The 20,105-nt window shown below is 41.5% G+C and overlaps 1 long non-coding RNA gene across 2 annotated transcripts in view; it reads right to left on the minus strand.

Moving 5' to 3' along the window:
- LOC112647125 (uncharacterized) overlaps window positions 1–19,681 on the minus strand; it is a 41,909-nt gene extending 22,228 nt beyond the window's left edge. Inside the window, exons 1-4 of one of the 2 annotated variants that reach the window (XR_007410819.1) lie at window positions 19,553–19,656; window positions 15,316–15,399; window positions 659–747; window positions 367–495 (exon numbers count right to left, since the gene is read on the minus strand). This is a non-coding gene — a long non-coding RNA (uncharacterized LOC112647125). Of the gene's footprint in view, window positions 1–366; window positions 496–658; window positions 748–15,315; window positions 15,400–19,552 lie in introns of both variants that reach the window. The other variant, XR_007410820.1, reaches the window with a different exon arrangement.
- Between the last annotated feature and the right edge of the window lie 424 nt (window positions 19,682–20,105).

Here is a 20,105-nt window from a genome sequence, read left to right on the forward strand (position 1 = left end):
ACCTCTGGGACCCTCTGTATACCAGTAAAGGTTAAGGGCTTTTTTTTCTAGATGGCTGTTCTATTTATAATGCAGTCTGCCTCATTCTGGAACTAAATCCTGTGGGAAACATTAACACTGGCATCCAGGCAGCCAGGAGATTTTTGATGGTTCTTTAAGTCACCCATACCTGTGCCCACACTATCCTTACAGGCCAGTGGGTAAGCTATGACATGGGATGCCTGCTTGTATGTCTTTCAATGTGACTAGGCTTTTCTAAATTATTTCCTCTGGCCCCAGGTCATGTTGCATCAGAGTAAGGTCTGTGGCCCCTCTAGACTTAGCATTTATACCCCAGGTTTTGTCCAGGTCCTTGCCTCGACTTACTTTTTCACCTCCTTCTATCCAGTTTCCTTAGCAGCAGCTCCACAGGATGCTGTTCATGGCATTCAGCACTCAACACTCAGGTGGTGACTGGCTTTGTTAGTGCCCTACCTCTCCACAGCTCCTTGATCACTGTAGGACAAGATGAACAAGGGCTTTAATAAAGATTAGGGTGACCACACACTGGTTTGCTAGTAAACATCCTTGTTTTCTTCCTTATCCCAGTATGAAAATTATTATTTTTAAGTATTTTTTTATCTCAGTATAATTATGAATAATGTTCTCTTTCACTTACAAAATGGCCCAGGTTTGAATGATTCAATTATATTGTCACTGCATGTATAATGTTCTCTATCCCATGGAAGTGGTTCTGTAGCGTCACACCTGAAAGACACAGAATTACATACCAAATAAAAAGCTGTCTTTGATGACTTTTCATGTATTATGGAGCTTTTCAAAACAGAGTTGCTCCTAGCACATAGGAGCATAAATAAGCATATGCTGGGACACCATAGGCATAAATAAATGGAAGTTTCATATTATCAAGTCTGATCACTTGTCACATTACCTGAGTTAGTGTGGATAGTAAATGCACAGTCAGATCATCTGCACTCCCCATAGGACTGCCAAACTCTATGTTAAAGGGGGTCTCAGGGCATACTTTCCACTTTGAATCCAAGTTATAGAGTTCTCTAACCAGCTCATATTTTCCATTTTCTATTGCCTGATTGCCTTACTTACCAGTTCTGTAACTCATTTTTAGATAAATAGAAGTGTTAAAATGATAAGAGATGCTGTTGCAGAAAAGAAAGAACTGAGAAGTCTGGATATAATAAGTGTTTGTAGCTGAAACAATCCAAGGTAAAGGAGGAAAGATAGCACATGAGAAACAAGGTCTACAGGAGTTTTACAAGTGTCTCTAATTTTATTCAAAAAGAAGGGGGTTATGGGGTCAGAGGATGGGAAAGATTGGGGGGAGCGCTAAAAGTTTTTTCAAATTATTGTTTCATCGCGTATGGCCACAGTGAAAGCCTCTGTTTCAGATGATGTGGGAAAAGTGCTCTCCCCTTCTGGGCCCAAAGGAAGCATGTAGTCTCTGAGGCGGCCAGATTCCAGGTCTTGGAATGAATGGTAAGCCTTGGAGCAATCACATGTCCTCTGCTGGGAATGCATTCCTGGGGATTTGTGGTCTCCCCCATCTGGGCTGCAGGTGATGGAGTGGCATTAGATTAGGGAGGAAGAAAAGGCCCAAGAAGGGATCTGAGACCTTGGGCTCCACAGGAGCTTTAGCTGGATTAACACGAAGGCTGCAGTCATGGCTAGGCCGAGGGATTTTCAACTCTCAATAGCAGCACACTTGGGTATGGTGCTGGGGGCAAGTGGAGGGAGTTTAAACTATCATAGAGGAGCATCTGAGTTTGAAGATGAAGACGAGAAGAAAACTTCTTAAACAGCAAAGGTCAGAGGAGCCAACTACATAGATAAGAGCAAAGATGAAGGACAAGGAGTTGATCATAAGTAAAAGGAACTCTTTTGGCATGAAACTGGTTGCTAAGTATTTGAGGAAAAAGATCCAAGTCTATAACCTCTTAAATACATGAAAAGCTTGTAAAGGAAGGCCCAGGTTTCTAAATAGAAGTACTATGTTCTATATTTTGACAAGAGTGGTTGATGGAGAGAAGGTTGTACTTAAAAAGACTAGGTTCGAGTCCTAGGTCTACCCTTAACTTCTCATATGTGCTTGGACATGTTCCATTTTGCCTCCATTTCTTCCCTTAAAAAATTGGACTCAGTATCTGTGCTAACATGGTAGCCACATATGATGACTTAAATTTAAGCTAATTAAACAAAAAAAATAGTTCTTCAGTTACACTAATCACATTTTAAGTAGTCAACAACTACATCTGGTTAGTAGCTACCATTTTGGACAAGGCAAATATGGAAGATTTTCATCACTGCAGAAAGTTCTTTTGAAAAATGTCACCAAGATGATCTCTGAGGCACCTTATAGCCTGAATTTTCTCTGAATGAGTTTGGGAACTGTAAAGAAAGTCACTGTCTGGTCAGGGATGACGCTCGATGCCATTTCTGCCCATTCCAGGATGTTCTGTGAGCAATCTTTGCAACAAAGCTCCCGTGGGGCTGGTGGAGTCTTTCTCAAAGTTGAACCACAGTCTGAGGCTCTTTCTTCCCAAACTCCGTCTCTCCTCTCCTTCCATGGGTATCAGATCTGCATTGCAGCTTGCCTACCGCTTCTCCTTCTCTATCTGTTGCAGGCATTGTCCTCAATCACTTGCATTTCTTTTCCTTTTTTTCTCTGTTTTATTTTTATTTGATAAGTTTTTATTTAAATCCCAGTTGGTTAACATTCAGTGCAACATTAGTTTCAGGTGTAGAATTTAGAGATTCAATACTTACATATGACATCTGGTGCTGATCACAACAAGTACCCTCCTTAAAATGCCCATTACCTATTTAACCCATCTCACATCCGCCTTCCCTTTGGTAACCATCAGTTTGTTCTCTATGGTTAAGAGTCTATTCCTTGGTTTTCCACTCTTTTTATCCCCTCTCTGCTCATTTGTTTTGTTTTGTTTTAATTCCACATGTGAGTGAAATCATATGGCATTTGTCTCTCTGACTTTTTTGCTTAGCATAATACTGTCTAGCTCCATTCACATCATTGCAAGTGGCAGGATTTCATTCTTTTTTATGGTTGAGTAATATTCCATTATATATATACCATCTCTTCTTTATCCATCCATCGGGTGATGTACATTTGGGCTCTTTCCATAATTTAGTTACTGTTGTTAATGCTGCTAAAAACATTGGTATGCATGTACCCCTTCAAATCAGTATTTTTGTATCCTTTGGGTAAATACCTAGTAGTGTAATTGCTGGATTGTAGAGTAGTTCTATTTTAGCTTTTTGAGGAACCTCCACACTGGTTCCCAGAGTGGCTACACCAGTTTGCATTCCCACCAACAGTGTAAGAGGGTTCCACTTTCTCCACAACCTTGCCTACATGAGTGTAAGTCATGGTCTGAGTGGGCAGCCAGGCCTCCTTTATGTTAGAGTCTTTCCTAGCTCTCTTCTCAGCCATAAACTTCCTAAGAGACATCCCATAAAAGATTTTTTGCCCTTTCTAGTCTCTACCTTCTGGGTTCTCTGACTGTGCCCTGTGTATTCTGTTCGAACAGACTATAGTTCAGAGCTCGTATAGGTCAGATCTTTTGCCACTATCTTGAGCTTGATATGTTTGACCACACTTTTACTTAAGTCCCATTCTTGCTCAGGATAGAGAGTTTGATTCTCCTTTCCTCTGTACTCCATGGCCTTGGCCACCTAACTTATTCCCAGGCTTGGATTTTTGAATTTCAGCCTAGAGAAATCAGTAGGTACCTTCTTGCCTGGAAGGTAAGGTGGATAAGACAACAAATGAAATGTTGCAGGAAAGTGGGATATTCCAACAGGAAGAAGTTAGATCTGCCATGTCTGGGAGCCTAGTGGAGTTGCAGAAGGGTACCCAGAAAGGTAAAGAACAGTCAATAGGCTTCCTTGACAGTCTTGGTCTATGGAGTAGAAGCTTGGAATATAGAAAAGGCTCCTAAGAGGCCAATGGTAGAATATATTGTATAATTCATTCACTTTTTTCCCCTTTAATATTCAGCAACTATTTGTGCTGTGCCAGGTCCTGAGCTAGCTGGGAAAGAAAACCTGCATTATCAAAGCCCCCACGCCTGAGTGCTTGTGGTCTAGACTGAAGACGAAATAGGGATTCAGGACCTCTCTCAGCAGAAAATCAACTATAACACTGAAAGAAAACATCCTAGTCAAACTATAGACAAGAGTATATTGAAGCTAAGTCCTTGGAGGTGGCTCTGGGGCTACTCAAACTCTCCTGCTTCGGATAGCCCTGTGATTTGGACTTGGACTCAAGCAGCTCATGCTGGGAAGAGAAAAGAACAGTAGGGTGTGGGATTCAGGAAGAGTCCAAAACTGGCCTCCCTAGATAGAGACTTTGTCCATTTCAAGCTTCTATGCCCTTGAATAACATGCAAGCCACTGGAGGACTCACAGAAGTGCTCATTATTTTAATATTGATTTTAATCTGTCATTCCATAACAACTTGTATTTGTAGATGTCTTCTGATAGACATATTGTCATTTGAAATATATGGAATTCATCCAGACAAATCACTTGCCCTATAGATAGGTGTAAAAGGATATAGATATGGCTGCATACAATAGAGACCCAAGATAATAGAGGCATATGTGAGACAGACACATTTAATTCTCTCATTTAAACATACTGTGGCTCTGCTTTACGAGTTCATGAGGGAAGGACTCAGGCCTCTTCTCTCTGGTTGCAGTGACATTCTTAGATCATGCTGTCAACCACATGGTCCAAGATTGCTGACTACCATACCTGGATTCCATACAGAAGGGAGGGGGGTGGAGAAAAGGGTGAACATGCCTTTTCCTTCAAGGCAGAGCCTGGACATTATACTTACACTCATATTCCACTGGCTAAAATTTACTTCCAGGCTCCCTGGAAAAGGCTATGTGCCAAGGCAAGGACAATGGATACTAGGGGATAATTTCCTTCAATCCCATTTAATTTACAGAGCATGGACCATTTCTAGCACTGCTCAGGTGGGGTTTCTAAACCTTCTTTTTTCCATCACCATCCCTCCAAATTACCTCTATTAATACTTTTTTTTTTTTCACTGTGGCTTCTAACTCCGTGTTTATTTGTATCCGTTGAGCTTCTTGCCAAGCAAAAACTATTCATATCTATTATGTGCCAAGCCTGGCACAAAGTAGATGCTCAAAACACTGGATGTCTGGCTCAGTAAATGCTTGGTGAATGGATGAAATCCTTTAGAAATGAAATGTTACTAAACCCCTGCATGAAAAGAGACATTCAACTATAGGTACTTTTTTTCCTCCCACGAGGACAGGCCAGGCTTGTACATTTTTGTTTGTTTGTTTGTTTGCAATTTTTTGAGATGATTACAAAAGTCTATTCACATTAGGCATGGTTTACTGAGGAAATGACTAAACAGGTGTAGAAGTTACCGATTTAGCCAATCGCAGATGCAAAAGTCCCTGTGAATTTCAGCTTCTGGTCTCTCTAAGCCAGTAGCTCTCTCCAGTCCTCCGTGGATAGGAACTGGACAACCTTTTCTGGCTTGGTTATACCAAGTGGAAGTAACATCCTTTCCCACCCTCTGCCACATCAAAGGGGCCCTGGGAGCAGGGAGGAGTGTTATTGTGGCTTTTCACTTCAGGAAGCAAGCATAATGATGCTATTCATTGCATTAACTGCAAAAATCTATCATTAAGTCTTTGAATGTCTTATAATCATGGGGAAGGGAACTAATACTTTGAAGCTTCAAATATGCCCAGTGCTTAGTGACCACCTTTTCTTTTAATCTTCTCAATATTTTATGAGAAAGGTAATTTGAATCCCCATTTTACAGACAGGAATCATCTCAGAGAGATAAAATAATGTGCCCAATGTGATGCTGGGCTTGAAACTGGGATCTGTCTGTCCAACAGCCTCTGCTCTTCCTATGATGCCAGGTGGCTGTCCCTTATGTTCATAGACACTTTGTAATGCATAAAGCGCCTTCATAACACCATCCCTATGAGATGCGGGAGGCAGTGGTTTTGCTCCCCATTTTGCATGTGATGAATAGAGAGAGGTTCACAGATCTGGATGACTTGCCACATGTCACATTGCTATTAAGTGGGAGCCAGAGCTAGGTCTTCAAGTCTAGGGCTCTTTTGCCTTGCCCACACTCACTCTGTGCAGAAGTCTCGCAGTTGGCAGGAGGAGAGAAAAGGAGTTGATTTCTTAAAGATATCAAACACGGTCATGATGGAGCTGTGAAAATTAATGAAGGGAAACTGCACTGGGGTGGAGTCCGGAGGTTTGGTAGGGGGAACTCTCCTGTGCTACCACTTATAGGAGATTGCAGACACATGGGAAGAGAGCCTTGAATATGGAGACTACTTTACTACCCCAGCATGAAGAATGAAGGCTTTCTCCTTACTCCGGAAACAGCCCAACCAATGAGATAGTCACAATTCAGCCAATGAGAAACCGGTATACTTCCAGCTTTCAGTTTAATCCAATGGATTCTTTCTTTCTTTTTCCCTCCCTCCCTTCCTCCCTTCCTCCCTTCCTCCCTTCCTCCCTTCCTCCCTTCCTCCTTCCTTCCTTCCTTCCTTCCTTCCTTCCTTCCTTCCTTCCTTCCTTCCTTCCTTCCTTCCTTCCTTCCTTCCTTCCATTTATTTGAAAGAGAGAGAGAGAGAGAGAGTGCGTGCAAGCAGGGGGAGAAGGAGCGGGAGAGGGAGAAGCAGGCTTCCAGCTGAGCAGGAGCCTGATAGGGCTCCATTCCAGGACCCTGGGATCTGACCTGAGCTGAAGGCAGACCCCTATGGGACTGTTCCATCCAGGTGCCTTGAGCCCATCTTTTGCTGGTAAAATAACTGGCCATTTTATTTTGGAGGTTAATAGAGTCCAGGAGAGATAACTGACTTGTCTTGATTTTCCCAGGACTTTTTTGGATTAAATACAGAAAGTCCTATATTCTGGGAACCCTTGGCCTTAAACAAACTAGGACTCTTGGTTCCCAGACCAGGTAGGCTTTCTTGAATTTCGTAGAAATTAATAATTTTCTTTGACAATGTCATGCCAAGAAGATAGCATCATAATAACAGTAGATAGGTGAATAAAAGTATGATCATCATTGGTTCAAAATTGTTCATTAAAAAAGTTAGTTCTAGTGGGGAATTCCAGAGTCTTGGAGTTCAAGAACTTGTTTCAGCTGAGCTGTATCTTATGATTATACTTCTGAGCTATCCTCATGTTAGCACTAAGACCCCTCTGCTCCATCTGTGTATTTAGCTAGCAGTGGTTCTCAAAGTTTATTATCCATAGAATCACGTGGGTAGCTTGTTAAAATACCGATTACTCCAGCCCCAGCAATTCTGATTCAGTAGGTGGGGGCTGGTGCCATGAACTTGTACCTCTAATGGGATCCCAGGTGATGTTGATGCACCCAGTTTGTAGAACACACCTTGAGCAGCACCTGGTGAGTACAATGCTCCCTAAAGTGAGGGTGCAAAGTAACCTACTGGGGTGCAGGAAAAGAATTGAACATTTATATATATATATTTATTAAATTTTTAAATATTGTGAATTTTTAAAATAGTAAATAAAATGTATTATTATGGTAGTAAAAGTAAATAATTTATGTAAATAAATATGCCTATTGTTGAGCGTGCCTGTCAAGAAACTCCTTATTTGTTTGTTTATTTATTTATTTATTATTTTTTAAGAAGCTCTTGATAGAATCAACCAATTGGCTTCTCTCCAGTAAAGCAGGGTGTACCTCCTACATCAGAGTCACCTGTATGCATCTGAAATTGCATTCTGGGAGGAGGTGGGAACTGCATATTCAACAGGCTACCTAGGTGATTCTTGCACTTACCATTGGAAGCCCTGACCTAAACTCTGGGACTCATTCTCTGAGCCCATGGTTCTCAAAGTGTGGTTCTGAAGCATTAGCATCATCTGGAAACTTGTTAGAAATGCAAATTATTAGGCCTCACCCCAGACATACCCAGTTGAATACTCTGGGGGTCCAGCCAGCAATCTGTGGTTGAGCAAGCCCTCTAGGAGATTCTGATGCCTGACAAAGCTTAAGGAACACTGCTCTCCACAGATCTTTAAGAAGATGGAGGTAGTGACTCAGTAATGGGTTACTCTCAGAGTCCCACTGTTTCTGACTTTTTAAGCTGCAGACAGATTTTTCTAGAAGCTTGAGTTCCCTGAGAAAATGGATTCCTACTTACTTTCTTCTCTCATGCAATCAGATAAACTAGGTCGTAAACTCAACCTCACTGAATCTTAGCTTTTGATCTGTAAAATGGGTGAATCCTAATGATGTCTTGATTGTAGAGAGCCAATGGGATGATGGGTGAAAAAGGGGTTTTGCTGATTGTAAAGAGCTATGAAAATCGTATTTAACTTTAAATTTTTGAGCTCTGCTTGAATTTGTTTCACAAGGTTTGTTCAGGCCTCTCCTCTTGTTCATAATCGGATCCAATCACACTTGCATTTCTTCTAACCACCCACCTATTACCATTTACAGAGTACCTGCTGTGTGCCAGGCAAGCTTTGTTCCTGCTTTACACACTTTATTTTTAATCCTTATAGGTCAAATAGTTCTCCTCATTTTGCAGATAAGGAAACTGAGATCCAAAGAGTTTACATAATTTTCCTAATAAGTAGCAGAGCTTGGATTTAACTCAAGGCTGTCTGACTACAAAACCCACACTTCTTGAATCATAGTGCATTAAATCCTCATTCTTGTCTCGTCTTTAAAATTGACCTTTGTTTGTTCCTTTTGGGCCCCAACCTCCTGTAAGGTAGCTTATCTCCCCTGGCCCTGAGCCCTGGTTTAGACACTGCTCCAAGGGGCTGGCAATATCCCACTGGAGTCAGCCAATGCCAGAGGCACACAAGAGTCTGTAAATATCACAGCTTCACCCCAAAGCAGATTCATTTCTGGTTCTGCCTCAAACATCTGAAAAGTTAGCTTTTAAATACTATGGCTTTCTATTTCCAACACACACTCATGCAGACTAGACTGCCTTAGGAGCCTGTCCTATTTGCTCCCTTAGTATCTCAGGCTTACTTGTCTTATATTCATTCCTTAAAGTGGTGAATTGTGTGCTGTAGGTGCTGGTACATGGTCCACCCAACACCCATTCTCTTTCTTGTTGTAAGACTGATTATTCAGCCACCTACTTCTCCGTGGTACTCAGGAGAAGCAGCCCATCCACCACTCCTTACTCTAAGGGTAAGTCATGATTGTCTGTTCACAGCAGCTTGATTCCTCTTTTCAGTCATTGGTTTCAGGAGGGGCATATTACACAATAATGGCCAATGACTGAGGAAGAAGTCTCCTCGGGGCTCTGGGAAAATGTTCTTAACTGACAGTGATATCTGTAAGAAGCCATTCCCTTGCTTCCTCTGCTGCATGAGGTTGCTTTACATGTGGGTTCTTAAAATTACGGCAGCCATGTTGTATCTATGAAGATAGCCAGCATGTGGCAATGCCAATGTGTTAGGAATGGAAAGGAGCTGAGTTTTTACAACAGTATTGAGACACTGTATAGAACATTCTTGAAAGAATCCTACTGTCTGTTTGGGCTGTTATAACAAAGTGCCACAGCCTGGGTAAGCCTGTAAATAACAGAAATTTATTGCTCACAGTTATGGAGACTAGGAAGCCCAAACATGGTTGTGTTTGGTGAGGGCTTCTTTCCTGGTTCATAGTCAGTGCCTTCTTATTCTATCCTCACATGGTGGGAGGAGCTCAGTTCTTTCTGGAGCCTCTTTTATAAGGCACTAATCCCTTTCTTGAGGGCTCCACCTTCATGACTTAAGTGATTTCCAAAATCCCCCTTACCAATACCATTACCTATGGGGGTTAGGACTTCAACATATGAATTTTGGAGGGCAGGGGATACAAATATTCAGAACATAGCACCTACCTTGAACTTCTTGTTGCATGAGATAATAAACCCTCCATAGATGAAAATTCATGTTTTGAATTGGGGTTTATATATTCATTATTTGTAGCTGACAGCACTGTAATGGACATCTTGAAACTACTTCTTTTGTCCCTACACTGGAAGGTGGAGATTTTATTTTTCCTGTCTAAAGTTATATTCTTAACATCTAGCCTGTAACTGACACATAGCAGTTGCTCATCAAGTGCTTATTGACTGAATGAATAAGAGCTCTATTAGGGAAACTCACTGAAAGTAGAAATGTAATATTCTTGCTTAGAAGGCAGCTTAAAAATCACAACTTGAGGTGACACTGTGTATGAACCAGGAAGAATTTCTTCTGGATCATACCCACTCAGAGATAGAATCCTTGAATATCAGAGCAGAAAGGGGTGTTGGACACAGCTATCCCAAACTGCTTTCTCTCTTTCTCTCTCTTTTTTTTTAAGATGAGGAAAAGAAGCCCCCAAAAGGCAAGCAATTTATCTAAGGCTCCTGTCATGGACCAAATGTTTGTGTCCCTCCAAAATTCAGAAGTTGAGCTCCAGTCCCCAATGTGACTGTATTTGCAGAAAGAGTTAAGGTTAAATGAGGTTCTAAGGGGATGGGAAGTCCAGTAGGATTAGTGTCAGGAAGAGAGATCAGAGACAACCCTCCCTCTTGCCTTCCCCAACATGAAGGCGTAGTGGGAAAGTGGCTGTCTAGAAGCCAGAAAAAGAGCCCTCACTAGAAATCTAATTGGCCAGCCTGTGATCTTGGACTTCCCAGTCTCCAGATTCTCTGAGCCTCTTTCTAACATAGGTAGCAAAGGGGTAATGATTCCTGTTGGCTGACTTCCGAGGTTCATGGTAAAGATAGATGGTGTGATAGAACTGGACAAGTTCTGCAAATTGTATAATTCAAAGCAAATTTATTTTGCTCTTATACTAGATATCAAATATGGATGTATGGAGATGAAGTGAGAGAAAGCTATAACTAGGGTGCTAACAGGTCTTGGTGGTGGGTTCATAGGGAACACATACACAAAAGGATTCCAATAAAAAGGAGGAGAATAAAAAGGTATTGGAATGCAAAATTGCTAGTTTTCAAGAGCTGGCTTGTGCCAGGCACTGTACTACATATATGCATCCATTATTTTGTATGGTCATCACATTAACCCTGAAAAGGTGGTTTGGTTTTTACCAGTGAAGAAACCAAGGCTGTGAGAGCTTCAGTTGGTTGCTGAGGTAACAGGTAGTCGAGCAAAATTTGTATCTAAATCACCTGGCTCAGCATCCATGCTCTCTGTCGCACCATGGGCCACTCCAGAAACTTGAAGGCATCTGTCTGGATGACCCACTTTGAGGTCCTTCTGCCTCTAGCATAGCAATACTCCTGTTTTCCCAAAGGTCCTGCCCTGACTGAGCAGTGGAACTGTGCCAGTAAGGTGGCTTAGATAGTGGAGGTTCAGAGGTCATTGTGTAGATGATCATGGTGACCAGCTACGGCAACCTCCTCCTGCTCCATCAGCCTAGTCCACAAAAGACTAGGCCTGGATAATTCTTTATTTTAATTTTGGTGTATAGGCCATGTAATTTGCCTTTGCTTCAGTTGTATTTGGACTATAAATCTGACCTCTGGGATGAGGGCAACAAGACCTAGTAATATATGTCTCCAAATCAGGCTTGGGTTCACAGCCCCGTTGTACCACTGCTCACATGTTGGCTTTGTGCAAATTTCTTCTAGGTCTCAGTGTATTTACCTGTGACAGGAAGATAACACCTTACTTGTAGGATTATTGATATATAGTGATGTTGAATGTAATTTTCCCATGCAGTAGATACTGCGAATCTGATAGCCATTCCTTAAATTCATTTATAGAAGAAAGAGAAAAAATTAACTTTTCTTTCTCCCTATTTAGTATTCCACATCCTTCAAGTCCAGTCACTATCTTTGTTTTCTTTTCCTATACCTTTCACGTGTCTTCTCAACTTAGCCTCTGTTTCCTACAGTTATATTTCTGATACAGCCTACTCTACCTTTTTATTCCGGTTTGCCCTCCCAGCTCTGTTTATTTCTCCAAATGGATTCTTTTGCTATCTGCCCCGCTCTCTTCCCCTCGCTTCCTTTCTCCCCTCCCTCTGTCCAGTTTGAATCCCAGAATTGCTATACGAAGTAATAGAGGGCTGTGTTTGCCCTGAGTTTGTTTCCAGCTCCATTCAGTATCTGTCTCGCTCCAGGAATTTTTGAGGCCAAAACATTTGGCTGTGGAAGTGTCTCCCTATGGCATCCATTGAGGTGCATCTGGATTTTGCAGCCAGCAGCCTTTGAAGCCCTATAGTGCATCTGGTAGAAAATGTTTTTGGCCAACAAGGAGCTCAATTATCTATGCGCTTTCCCCCCAATCTCTCTTTCAATCTGTTAAAAACATCCAGATTTCTTGGGTTCCATTTAGAAGGGAAAACTATAACCACTTGGGAACTCTGATAGTAAAATCCTTTGCTGGCTCCCCATTGCCCAGGGAATGAATGCTAAAGCACTCTGCAGGCAATCAGGGCTCTCAGAGTCCAGCCTCAGAAACAGCCTTTAATCACTGGTTCTTAATCTGGGGTTTGGGAATCCCTTGAAGTTCCAAGCAGAATTGTGTATATGTACTTTTTCCCCCCTTCTGGATAGAAAGTTCAAAGCTTTCATGAGTTTCTCAGAGTTCCTCAAATCAAAATGATTAAGTACTCATCAATCCATTAGGCTTGCCCTTAAGTCAAGTAACTAGCGCATCCAACTATCCCTTTCATAGCCTTAGTTCTGAACTTCTTGCCTTCTGTGCCCTTACCTACTGCCTTCCCAGCCCACATCTTACATCTGTTCTCACTTTCCTACTTACTGGCTTCTCTCTCCTGTTTTCTCTTTGTAGCATTGTCCTGATCTTCAAAGCTGACCACTGGTTTTTTTTTTTCCTTGATGATGACTTTGCTTGTCTTTAAGGATCATTTTCTGATAGTGTCTTAGTTTGGCTTCCTCTCAGAAGCAGACCCTGACACTAAATCCAATGTAGATGGTGTATTTTGAGGGTGATCCCAGTAAGAAAGTGACAAAGTAAGACAGAGTGGAGAAGGGAGCTGATAGAGAATGATTATCAAAGAAGTTAAAAACGTGGGCAGCTGGAGCCTAATTTTACAGGGAATCGCAAGTTTCAGGCTTTTCCTACCTGAGGTAAGTGAAGGGAGGTATTTTTTTCACCATTAATCCTTGCTTGGGGAAGGTGGGGAGCAGACCTCAATTCTCTAGCTACCTGGCCTGCCTCACATGCAGGCAGGGTGGGCTATACCAGCTAGAGGGTTAGAGGTGACAACAGTGGAAGTTGAGCAGGCTTGTACAGAAATGGTGGGTGATGAAGGAATATAGATGGGCCCACAGTGTCTGCTACATGACCTCAGCTCTACTTAATTTACCTTATTCTAGGCTTTTTGTAGCTCTAGCTTTTTGTAGCTCTCAGTTTTGGGGCTACCTCTCCTTATAGGACTTTTGGGGCTACCTCTCCTTTCATGTTTGCTGCATCAGACCTCCCCGATTCCCAGGTGTAGACACTGTTGTCTTGCTTCTGTCTGATTTCTCATTTTGTTCCCATTGCCTGTGATGTCCCTATCTTCTGCAGAAGACTTCATCATAATTCCAGGCTAAGATAACATGTTCTCATTTTTGCAGATCTAAGTTAGAATCAAGTACCTACTCTCATTTGGTCCCTTAACATTTTGTGTTTGCTCCTATGAAATTGGCAAAACATTATGGGTGGATGTACTGTCTCCTTTCCTAGGAAATGGAGTTGGAGGTCAGGTATCGGTTTATCAATCTTTGCATCTCACAGATGAATCAAATGTTTGGCACATTGTAGGTATTTGGAAAAGATTTGCTCAGATGAAGTTCACAGTATCTAAGAATACATTTCATCACTACATCATGCCATTGGACATGGACTATTTTGTTTGGCCTCTAAAATCTAACTCCCTATGTGGTTTATTTGAGGGACAGTCTTTTTTTAATTTTTCTTGAATTGATGTATTGTGATATCCTCACTGCAGTTGCCTTTCTGGAAATCAGTGCTTTAGGATTACCCTAAAATTATCCTATAGAGAGACACCTGGGTGGCTCAGTTGGTTAAGTGTCTGCCTTCCACTCAGGTCATGATCCTGGGGTCCTGGGATCAAGCCCCACATCAGGCTCCCTGCTCAGTGAGGAACTTACTTCTTTCTCTGGTTTGCCTCCCGCCTCTGCCCCTGTCCCCTTCCCCCCACCTGGTCATGCTTGCTTTCTCTTCCGCTTTCTTAAATAAATCAACAAAATCTTTAAAAAAATTATCCTATAGAGAAAGATGCTAATTAACACAACAAATATTTACTGAGCATTAATTATATTTTAAGTACCAGAAATACTCATCTAAATATACTGTCAGGGAACTCTCAGTCTTGCTCCACTACTTCCTGGCCATGTGCACTTGGATAAGGAAATTTGTCATCAGCTGCCTCAGTTTTCTCTAAGAGGATTAGATTCATTATCTTTAGAGGAGCCCACTTCTAATTCTGTGATGCTCAGACATATTTTGGATGCTAATGATAAAGATAATTTTTTGACCCTTTCAGATCCTGCTTCTTCTCCCATACCAACACTAAATTAGAACTAATATAGTTGGAACCACAATGTCTAGCCTGTATTTACAATCTTGGAGCAATGCCTGTGTCTGTTCTGTATGCATGGAGAACTCCTCTCTATGACCAGATTGTAAAGTCATTGCAAAAGTGTCCAAGTCTCCCTGCCTCAGAACATGTCTGTGGGATTGGGTTATTATAAAATAATGATGGACTAGTGAACATCTTTTGGGTAGTTTCAGGCCCATCTTGATAATTCTTACTCAGCCTTCAAGGGTCAGTTCAGCTGTGTCCTTCAGGAAACCTCTGAGCATTCAGCTTGGGCTAGTGCCCATGCAGTGGTTCTCTAGCATCTGGTGCTTGTCATATTATATGAATATTATTAGCTGTGTTTCCACCTAATTGACTATCAGCTTATTGAGGTCAGGGGCTGTACTTTGTTTGGCTTCTTCTCAAATGGAGTGTCTGATATAAAGAGAGTCTCAGTCACTATTTGTAAATGGAATAGAACTCACATGTACATATTTTCCTGTTTTGGGAAACAAACCATGGATTACCATGGATTCTCCTTCCAGAGGTAAGTGACTTTCCCAGCAGGCTTTTCTCCAACATCTTCTTTTTCCCCTCATCTATTCAGTCTTTCATTACCTTTCTTGAATGATTTATAGAATAAGTTACATACAGCTCTAATAAAGCCAAAACTTTTTCACAGTACTTCTGGGGCTTACTGTACTTACTTAGCTTCTGGAGGTAATTGTTCACTCAGGCTCTTACTTCACTTTTTCATTCCTTTGTTCAGAAAAGGAGGTGATTTATGCTTTCTGGAGGGTGAAAGAGGCTCCAAGTTATTTAAGTCAGTTAGCATAAAAGTTTTGTGGAAATAGTGGGCAGGAACATGCCGTGTCCATTTTCTGGGAAGTATTAGTAATTGTAGAAAAGCATTGGATAGATTTTAAACTCTTGATGTGTCTGATCATTTTTATGCCCTTTTTCAGAGACTTCCTTTGATTTTAATTTACTTTCCACAGATTTTTCCTGCCCCCAAGCATTTTAGTGCTGTATTATCAGAATGGAGCTTCAGGAGTTCAAGGGTATGTCCAGGCCTTGCCTGTACCAAAGGATGAGATTAACAGGGGTCCTTTCCACAGGGAGGGAAAGAGGGCTAGGGCTGAGAAGCAGGCATCAGTTATCCAGAACAGCCAAAAGTAAGGTAGCCATGCCTCCACCAATGGGGGAGGCAGAACAATCCGTGTTTAGAGCAGCCTGGGTTCTACACTATAAAAACACTGCAAGTGGAATTGGGAGGGGAGACAGGATGCAAATGTGAAAAGGTAGGCCATGGACGAGAACACTCTAGATCAGACAGTGTGAGATGTGAGCTACAGAAAATAGAAAATGGCTAAGGAATGAAGTTGTCAGTAGAAGAATCCACCAACACCAGCTGTCTTAACTGATGCCTCATGTATGATGTAGGGACAGGTGCAGCACCTTAAAGAGGTTCCAGTTATCTGGACAGAAGGTACAGACAAAAGGTCCCTATTAATAGGGTTTTACCTTCACCTATAACACTTTCCAATCCCTGGAAACTTCTGGAGTAGAATTATACTATCCGTGGAGAGAGTAAATATCTTAGGCAGTCATGCCTTTTAGGATTTTCCTCCTACGTCTATTTTCCATTCATTTGGATTTTACTTAAAAAAAAAAAAAAAAAAAAAAGAGTCATTCCACAGACCTACCATGCCTGTACTTCTGCTGTGTGGTATGTGAACTTGTGGGATAGTTATGAAAAGCCAAATATAAAACAGGTGTCCAAGCACTGGAAACAACAAGAGAGCAAGACCAAATTGATTCCAGTACTATGCAAGAGACACCCCCTATCTCAATTCACCCGTAAATGCTGACTCTGTAGCCACCAACCCTCTTGTTGTGGCTTCGACTCTCCCATGCATCTGCCACATCTTATGGAGTTGTGGCTCCAGCAGGAAAGGAATGGTTTCCATGCAGTTCAGCTCACAGCCCCCCTTTCTCCTCTTTCACTGATATTTCCACCTGTAAGTGCACTCTGTAAACCCAGAGAGAACACAATGCCCTATTACTTTTTAAGATTTAAATTCCTTACTCACAAAATAGTTGCCAAAAAGCAAGTAACCCTTACACTTATTCACTGCAACCTTGGTGGACTATCCATTGAAATTAACTCTAATTAGCAATTCACTTAGAGGTACAAATTAAAGTTTAATGACTGAAAACCACGGACTGAAACTCAAGACCCTCAATTCAATAACTATCTCTTGGTCTTATAATGGAATTGAAAGAAATAGAAAATTCATGTCTGTCCACAGGAAGCTTAGTGTCTAAAGTGATTCAAGCCACATTTGAAATCAATAGCATTTGGTTCCATGAGGACAAGAGATATGGTTGAGACATTCTTCCTGGTCTTAAGGAGGTCAAAGTCTAGTGAGAGAGATATTCTGGGGTATGATTTGTTGATACAGTATGATTCATTCTATCTCTTTTGAAGGTACAAATTAAACATTTCCAAATCTCAATCCCGTTGACTTCAATGAGACCTTTCTTCTCAATTCAGAGTCACTACTGTGATTGAGTCAAGGATTCTAAGGAACTTGAAATAATTTCAAGGGGTCAGTCCTGATAACTATTGCCCTGCAGATAAAAAATAAGAAATTTTGATCTGTGGCCTCCATGGTCCTGTTCTCTGCTGTAGTTATTCTCATAGGACATTGTCACTCAAAACAATTATTGAGTGACTTGACCACTGCAGTAAGTGCTGCAGGGTTTCAGACATAGTCACAGAAACCAAGTGTATCTGTTTGCTGGGAGGTCAGGCTCTCAAGTGCAAGGAACAACTGAAAATACAGGCTTGCCCCCACACCCCTGCTAGTAGTGGTTAAAATGGCATGAAGCTGTCTTTGGTTTGGAGTTCAGACATGAGAAGTTGGTGTGTTTGATGCATTTTCCAAATTAATGTTTGAGATTCTCAATTTGATAGGAATTTTGGGATGGAATTGCTGGGAGTTTTATTTTATTTACAAAACTAGAAATAAAGGAGAAGGTGCAGAACTGAGGGAGATAGTTGTTAGTTCAGCTTTGGTCATGTAGATTCTGGGGCTTCTGTGAAACATCTGAGAGGAAATTTTGATATAGGCCTTTGGGTATAAAGGGCTGGAGCTATGAGAGTGGTCAGACCAGAGATATAAATTTGTGTATCACCATCATCATCATCTTATTATTATTAATCCTACATTGTAAATGAGGTTAAAAACTTGCCAGCGTCTCACCTCTATCTTATCTGGTCTCTTCCTGGTACTCTGTCTCACTCTCATTTCTGCATCCCTCTATGCCTAGTCTTGTTCAAATGAGGTGCTCAGTAAATATTTTCATATATCTCCAAAACTCCCTAGATAGACATCTCAAATCCACTTAAATTCTGCTGGCGACTCTTGTCATTTGGAAGAGTGTGCTTTGAAACTGTGAGCTCTCTGATGACTGCACTCTGGGAGACAACAGGTGAGGAAACGCGCGGTGAGACTGCTAATTGCATTTACTGGACCACACGCCTTCCCTGGCTCTCAGAGGAATACATGTTTCCAAGAAATATGGGGTTTGTCTGAGGTCCAAGGGCACTTAGACAATGGAGAAAACAAGTCCCTCAGGTTGTGGTTAATGCCTCTGCCTGTCTCAAGACCTGACTCCCTGCTGCCTTATTTATGTCTGAACAACCAGGACTTCAGGATATTTGTGTTTAGATTTTGTGTATACAAATATAAGGCTCTTAGTTGGGGTGAATAACACCTTGTCCAGGGTTTCCAGTGCTCTTCATGTGAATTGCATATAGGGTTCTAGATTTAGAGATTGAAGTCTGGGCTCTGATTGTTACTTCTGACCCCTAGAGGCATATGACCTTGGGCAAGTAACTTTAATTGTCTGAGTTTTGTTTTCTTTACTCATAACAGGGAATTAATATCACCTGCCTCCTAGGGTGGTTGCAAGGGTTCAGTGAAATGGCCAGTGTGAAAGTATGTACCACATGTCCAGGAAAAAATACCTGGTGGGTGTTAGCAAAACATATTCCTCCAAGTCTTTTGGAGGCTGGAGACTTCTTGCCCATCTTCAGCTGGGGAGACCCTCTCATCCCACACATCATGCCATCTGTAGTTAAATGGAACTATTCTGCTTCAGAAAGCACCCCTGAAATAATATTTTAAACCACTGTAATAGATGCGAATTTCTTTGGCTCTCTAGAACAGCCACTTTTCTTGGGGTAAATCTCTCTTGCTAATGATGTGTTCTGGTGGAGGCTGCTTATCATAGATCCTGCCCTTGGCCAGAGAAATTGGCTCCTGGGTTAGGCCATCCCTAGACCTCCAGTCCTTGAACCATAGTTATTAACCTAAGAATGTGTAAAATGTCCAACTGGGCCAATGTCTTTCTCTTGAAGTTTAAATGAAAACTGACCCATGGAGGGACAAGTTTTCTTTCCTGTTAATATAGGAAGAGAAGTAGAGGCAACAACTTGAGAGAGAGAGACTTCTGATAACGAAATCAGTTCCTAAGCTATTGTCCAGCTTCAGACCCTGCTCTTTCCTGATGCATGAGCCTGTAGATTCTCCTCTTTGCTTACACTAATTTGGTTGGAGTTTTGCACTTATAACTATCACAGTTGTTTCTGTTTATTATTGCATGACAAACTACATCCAAATTTAGTGATATAAAAGAAATCCTTCAGATTGTGTCCTGGATTCTGTGAATCAGGAATTCAGACAAGATACCAGGGGAATAATGTCTCTGTTCCATAATGTCTGAAATCTTGGCTGATAAGACTTGAATAGGTGGGGTGACTCAAATAGCTCAAAAGCTGAGGCTACCAATGGGGTTGAAGGTCCCACCACTAAGATGGCTCCTTCACACACATCCCTGGCACCTGGGCTGGAATAACTTCAAGGTAGGCCTCACCTGCAACTGTTGCTTGGAGCAGCAGCATGTGGCCTCTTTTGGTAGCTGAGTCTCCTGACAGGATGGTGGCTGGGTTCTAAGAGGGTGTCTCAAGGAGAAGCATTGGGAGAGAAAGTGTTCAAAGACAACAGGTGAATCTGCATGACCATTTATGATCTAGACTCTGAGGTCACATAGTATCATTTCTGACATACTCTGTTGGTAGAAGCAATCAAGGAAAGGGGAGGACATGGACCCAACTACTTGATAGAAGGAATCTCAAAGAATTTAAGGCCATTTTAAAAATACAAATAAACATAATGATAATTAATACACCTGTCTTCCTTTTTTTGTATCCAGCCTCATCATTGATACTGATGTTGATCATTTATAATATATTCTTAGGTACATCTATGCATCACAGAGCCATAGATGTTGAAAGCTGAGGGATGTGAGAAATAATCTAGTTGATACTTTTAATTTTGCATATTCAGTTCAAAAGACATTTATTAAATTCAACTCTATGCCAGCTATTGTGCTTGGTACAGAAGATAAGAAGTTGAACTAAGTGCAC

This window comes from Canis lupus, chromosome 5 (assembly GCF_003254725.2).
Source record: "Canis lupus dingo isolate Sandy chromosome 5, ASM325472v2, whole genome shotgun sequence".
In the NCBI taxonomy this organism is placed as follows: Eukaryota; Metazoa; Chordata; class Mammalia; order Carnivora; family Canidae; genus Canis; species Canis lupus.